Genomic DNA, 6503 nt, shown 5'->3' with positions numbered 1-6503 from the left:
CTATTCTTGCTACCAAAGTGAATAACCTCACATTTCCCCACATTATACTCTTTTTGCCACCTTCTCGCCCATTCACTTAACCTGTCTATATCCCTTTGAAGCCTCTTTGCGTCATCCTCACCACTTACTTTCCCACCTTTGTATCGTCAACAAGTTTGGATACATTATTCTCGGTCCCCTCCTATAAGTCAATGATATAGATTGTAAACAGCTGAGGCTCCAGCACTGATCATTGAAGCACCCGTCTCGTTACTACCTGCCAACCCGAAAATGACCCATTTATTCCTTACTCCTTTTTTCCAGTCCGTTAACCAATCGTCAATCCATGCTAATATATTACCTCCAATCCTATGAGCCCTAATCTTGTGTAACAATCTCTTGTGTGGCTCCTTTCTCCTGTCCCAGTGGTTTCTGGACCATCAATAGATTACCGGAAGCCCCAATAGATATCTGGAGCACCAATAGATTTCTCCCATCCCAATGGTTTACTCCAGCTTTTTTTTTTCAAAAAAATGTACTTTATTAATAAAATTTGCAGCAATGCATACAGTACAGTTGTCATATCACATTCCAAACGTACACAATACAGATTATACAATTTGCAGGTTACATCAAGTACGGTTCAATGAACACATTGTACATAATTACAGTTCATCACACTATGGGGTGTCTCATTGCATTATACTCAACACAGATTGTTGATTACAGATTCATTACAGGTACATTACAGATTCATTACAGGTACATTACAGCAATTTGAATTTTACATTCTGCACAGGGTTTTTTTTCCCCTGATTTCAGCCCCTCGGTATACAATGGCGGGAAGGCTATAAACGGTTGCCTTTCCCCACAGAGCCTTTGCGGTGGCCGCACCCATCCTCAGTGCGTCCCTGAGCACGTCGTCCTGGACCTTGGAACGTGCCAGTCTGCAACACTCGGTCGAGGACAGCTCCATGCACTGGATGACCAGCAGGTTTCGGGCAGACCAAAGGGCGTCTTTCACCAAGTTAATGGACTTCCAGCAGCAGTTGATGTCTGTCTCGGTGTGCGTCCCCGGGAACAGCCCGTAGAGCACACAGTCCTGTGTTACGGAGCTGCTCGGGACGAACTTGGACAGATACCACTGCATCTCTCTCCAGGCCTTCTTTGCAAAGGCGCATTCCAGAATGAGATGGGTGACGGTTTGGTCTGCACCGCAGCCTCCTCGGGGACAATGTGCGGTGGCGCTGAGAGACCGGGAGTGCAAGAAGGATCTGAAAGGAAGGGCCCTTCTCACCACCAGCCAAGCTATGTCTTGGTGCTTGTTTGAAAGTTCTGGCGATGTTTTTATTTATATATTTCAAAAATATTATTTATTCATAAAAATTGTAAAGGTAAACAGAACAATGCAACTATCACAATACAACTACAGGTCATACATGATAAATACAGTTCATGACACTGCAGGGTGCCTCATTGCACTTGCAATCAGTATAGATTACAGTTACATTACAGCAATTACAGTCATTACAAGGAGTTTTTTTTGGTTTCCAGTCCCTCGGCCTACGATGGCGAGAGTGTCCTAATCTGTGGCCTTTCCCCATCGAGCTTTTGCGGTGGCTGCATCTCAGCGCCCTGTCCTAGAAATGCTTTAATATCTAAGGGTTACTAGGTATTTTACAGAAAAGAACGACGAACACCATTGTTAATCGGCCAGCAAGTCCTTCGAGGTGATAGCTCAGATTGTAAACAATTTTACAACACCAAGTTATAGTCCAACAAATTTATTTTAAATTCCTCAAGCTTTCGGAGGCTTCACCTGACGAAGGAGGAAGCCTCCGAAAGCTTGTGGGATTTAAAATAAAATTGCTGGACTATAACTTGGTGTTGTAAAATTGTTTACAATTGTCAACCCCAGTCCATCACCGGCATCTCCACATCACAGCTCAGATAGGCAGTGATTCGAAGTTGCCATTAAAGTCACTGGTCTGGGAGCACACATTATTTCTGTTTTTAGTCATGAACGAGGGGAGAGCGCGAACGCAGTCCCCACTACCACAAATTTTGCAGTCGAGTATCCCGCATTTGGGGACATCGCAGGCGTCAGCACACCCGGAGTGCAATGGGTTAGTTTCGTACTGGGAGAACCTCCTTTCTGATCAAGGTCTCTCCCCTGCCAGGTAAGTATGCTCGAATGGTGTTGCAAATTTCCATCCAACGGCAGTCAACACTCTTTCACATTAGGGCAAATAAGAATTTTAAACGTTCATTTTCCATTTTTATAAGGAATGTTTACTGGAAATGTAAGAATCATTGTTTTTCCATCATTTCTTTGGTTAAATATGATCGTTTTTGCAGATTCAACAGTATTCGCTGCCTCATTTGCATATCACCCATAAAAGGAAAGAGCGCCCCCCATTCGCCGGATGGAACGGAGCATTCCTGAATGGCTCTGCCCATTTACAGCTCATCTCTTGTTTCTTCACTTGTCCCACTACCGCCCTCCTCGCCTTGAATCTTTTTTTTCCAAAAAATATACTTTATTCATAAAATTTGCAGCAGTACATACAATACAGTTGTCATATCACTTTCCAAACGTACACAATACAGATTATACAATTTGCAGGTTACGTCAAGTACAGTTCAATGAACACATTGGACATAATTACAGTTCATGACACTCTAGGGTGTCTCATTGCATCATACTCAACACAGATTATTGCTTACAGATTCATTTCAGATTCATTACAGGTACATTACAGCAATTTGAATTTTACATTCTGCCCGAGGGGGTTTTTCCCTGATTGCAGCCCCTCGGTTTACAATGGCGGGAAGGCTCTAAACGGTTGCCTTTCCCCACAGGGCCTTTGCGGCGGCCGCACCCATCCTCAGTGCATCCCTCAGCACGTAGTCCTGGACCTTGAAATGTGCCAGTCTGCAACACTCGGTCGAGGACAGCTCCTTGTGCTGGAAGACCAGCAAGTTTCGGGCAGACCAAAGGGCGTCTTTCACCGAGTTGATGGTCTTCCAGCAGCAGCTGATGTCCGTCTCAGTGTGCGTCCCCGGGAACAGCCCGTAGAGCACAGAAACCTGTGTTACGGAACTGCTCGGGACGAACCTGGACAGATACCACTGCATCTCTCTCCAGACCTTCTTTGCAAAGGCACATTCCATAAGGAGATGGGTGACGGTCTCGTCTCCACCGCAGCCTCCTCTGGGACAGCGCGCGGTGGCGCAGAGAGCCCGGGAGTGCATGAAGGATCTGACGGGAAGGGCCCTTCTCACCACCAGCCAAGCTAGGTCTTGGTGCTTGTTTGAGAGCTCTGGCGATGAGGCGTTCTGCCAAATTACATTGACAGTCTGCTCGGGGAACCAACCGACAGGATCCACCATCTCCTTTTCCCGCAGGGTCTCGAGGACGTTACGTGCGGACCACTTGCTGATCGCCTTGTGGTCAAAGGTGTTTTCCTGCACAAACCTTTCCACGAAGGACAGGTGGGGCGGAACGGTCCAACTGGACGGAGCGTTCCGTGGCAGCGTGGCCAGGCCCAACCCTCACAACACCGGGGACAGGTAGAACCTCAGCACGTAGTGACACTTTGTGTTTGCGTACTGAGGGTCTATGCACAGCTTGATGCAGCCGCACACAAAGGTGGCCATCAGGATGAGGGCCACGTTGGGCACGCCTTTCCCCCCTTTCTCTGGAGATTTGTACATCGTGACCCTGCGGACACGGTCCATTTTTGATCTCCAGACAAAGTGGAAGATGGCTCGGGTGACTGTCGCGGCGCAGGAGCGAGGTATGGGCCAGACCTGCGCCACGTACAGCAACACCGAGAGCACCTCGCACCTGATGACCAGGTTCTTGCCCACGATCGAGAGGGATCGTTGATGCCACAGTCCCAGTTTCTGCTTAACCTTGGAGATACGCTCCTCCCAGTTTTTGGTGCACGCCCCGGCCCCCCCGAACCAGATCCCCAGCACCTTCAGGTAATCCGACCTGACGGTGAAGGGGACAAAGGATCGGTCGGTCCAGTTCCCAAAGAACATGGCCTCGCTCTTGCTACGATTTACCCTGGCCCCCGAGGCCAGTTCGAAACGGTCGCAGATGCTCATCAATCTGCGGACCGACAGCTGATCCGAGCAAAAGACGGCGACGTCATCCATTTACAGGGAGGCCTTGACCTGAGTGCCTCCGCTGCCTGGGATCGTCACCCCTCTTATGCCCGCATCCCTCCTGATGGACTCGGCAAAGGGTTCGATGCAACACACGAACAAGACGGAGGAGAGAGGACAGCCCTGCCTGACTCCAGATTCTGTCAAAGAGCCAGCACAGGCACGATGGGCCGAATGGCCTGCTTCAATGATACAACATTCTCTGATATTGCTGGCTGGTTCATAACGGCCAAGAAGGTTCACTCGGTTAATCCCGGGGATGAGGGGGCGGACGTATGAGGAGAGGTTGAGTGGATTGGGACTCTACTCATTGGAGTTCAGAAGAATGAGAGGCGATCTTATTGAAACATATAAGATTGTGAAGGGGCTTGATCGGGTGGATGCGGTAAGGATGTTCCCAAGGATGGGTGAAACTAGAACTAGGGGGCATAATCTTAGAATAAGGGGCTGCTCTTTCAAAACTGAGATGAGGAGAAACTTCTTCACTCAGAGGGTAGTGGGTCTGTGGAATTTGCTGCCCCAGGAAGCTGTGGAAGCTACATCATTAAATAAATTTAAAACAGAAATGGACAGTTTCCTAGAAGTAAAGGGAATTAGGGGTTACGGGGAGGGGGCAGGAAATTGGACATGAATTTAGATTTGAGATTAGGATCAGATCAGCCATGATCTTATTGAATGGTGGAGCAGGCTCGAGGGGCCGATTTGCCTACTCCTGCTCCTATTTCTTATGTTCTTATTTTGTGACAGGTGCATGGCAGTAATTTTACGTTGCCTTGAGGCCATGTTACGTTGCATGTCGGGCGGCCGTTTTTTGGAGTCCCAGCTGAGCTCCACTCAATTTGTGTAAATTGCACATCCACCCCCCCCCCCCCCGAGTAAGACCCACCAGGTTTAATAGACCGACAAGTCACATCTGTGACGCTGATTGGAGGAGTTGGGATGTACTTTCCAGGAAACTTCATTCAATATTTTAAAATACGAACACCAGTTTGTTGATTTTAAATAATGAGGAGACCAGGCCTGAGCTGAAGTAAACGGTGGAGTTTTATTAACTTAGCACATGGACAGCAACTCACGTTTAGATAGAAGCCTTTATAGCAGTGAATCGTCTCAACGTGCTTCACAGGAGCAATCAGACAAAATTTGACACTGAGCCATAAAGGAAATATTACTCCAGGTGACCAAAAGCTTGGGAAAACAGGTCGTTTTAAGGAGCATCTGAATGGAGGACAGAGAGCGGAGAAGAACAGGGAGGGAATACCAGATATTAGGGCCAAGGCAGCTAAAGGCAAAGCACACAGGGATGCTTGTTCCAGATTCTGATTCCTGACTGGGAGAGGCACCCAGTAGTACTGAATGCAATTATCAGTTTTCCACTGGAGACCAGACTGAGCCCCACTTTGAGCCCTTCCTGTCTGTACATTGACCCAGTGTCCCACTGCAGCCCAGACTGAGCCCCACCCTGGGCCCTTCCTGTCTGTACATTGACCCAGTGTCCCACTGCAGCCCAGACAGAGCCCCACCCTGGGCCCTTCCTGTCTGCACATTGACCCAGTGTCCCACTGCAGCCCAGACTGAGCCCCACCCTGGGCCCTTCCTGTCTGTACATTGAGCCAGTGTCCCACTGCAGCCCAGACTGAGCCCCACCCTGGGCCCTTCCTGTCTGTACATTGATCCAGTGTCCCACTGCAGCCCAGACTGAGCCCCACCCTGGGCCCTTCCTATCTGTACGTTGACCCAGTGTCCCACTGCAGCCCAGACTGAGCCGCACCCTGGGCCCTTCCTGTCTGTACATTGACCCAGTGTCCCACTGCAGCCCAGACTGAGCCCCACCCTGGGCCCTTCCTGTCTGTACATTGACCCAGTGTCCCACTGCAGCCCAGACTGAGCCCCACCCTGGGCTCTTCCTGTCTGTACATTGACCCAGTGTCCCACTGCAGCCCAGACTGAGCCCCACCCTGGGCCCTTCCTGTCTGTACATTGATCCAGTGTCCCACTGCAGCCCAGACTGAGCCCCACCCTGGGCCCTTCCTGTCTGTACATTGACCCAGTGTCCCACTGCAGCCAAGACTGAGCCCCACCCTGGGCCCTTCCTGTCTGTACATTGACCCAGTGTCCCACTGCAGCCCAGACTGAGCCCCACCCTGGGCCCTTCCTGTCTGTACATTGACCCAGTGTCCCACTGCAGCCCAGACTGAGCCCCACCCTGGGCCCTTCCTGTCTGTACATTGACCCAGTGTCCCACTGCAGCCCAGACTGAGCCCCACCCTGGGCCCTTCCTGTCTGTACATTGACCCAGTGTCCCACTGCAGCCCAGACTGAGCCCCACCCTGGGACCTTCCTCTCTG

The 6503-nt window shown here is 50.1% G+C and overlaps 1 non-coding gene across 1 annotated transcript; it reads right to left on the bottom strand.

Annotated features, from left to right (window-relative positions):
• Positions 1–2004: 2004 nt before the first annotated feature.
• Positions 2005–2167, bottom strand: LOC137317703 (U1 spliceosomal RNA). The gene has a single exon (XR_010961749.1). It is a non-coding gene; the product is annotated as a U1 spliceosomal RNA (small nuclear RNA).
• Between the last annotated feature and the right edge of the window lie 4336 nt (positions 2168–6503).

This window comes from Heptranchias perlo, unplaced genomic scaffold, assembly GCF_035084215.1.
Source record: "Heptranchias perlo isolate sHepPer1 unplaced genomic scaffold, sHepPer1.hap1 HAP1_SCAFFOLD_63, whole genome shotgun sequence".
NCBI classification, from domain to species: Eukaryota; Metazoa; Chordata; class Chondrichthyes; order Hexanchiformes; family Hexanchidae; genus Heptranchias; species Heptranchias perlo.
This window is presented reverse-complemented; position numbering and strand designations above follow the sequence as displayed.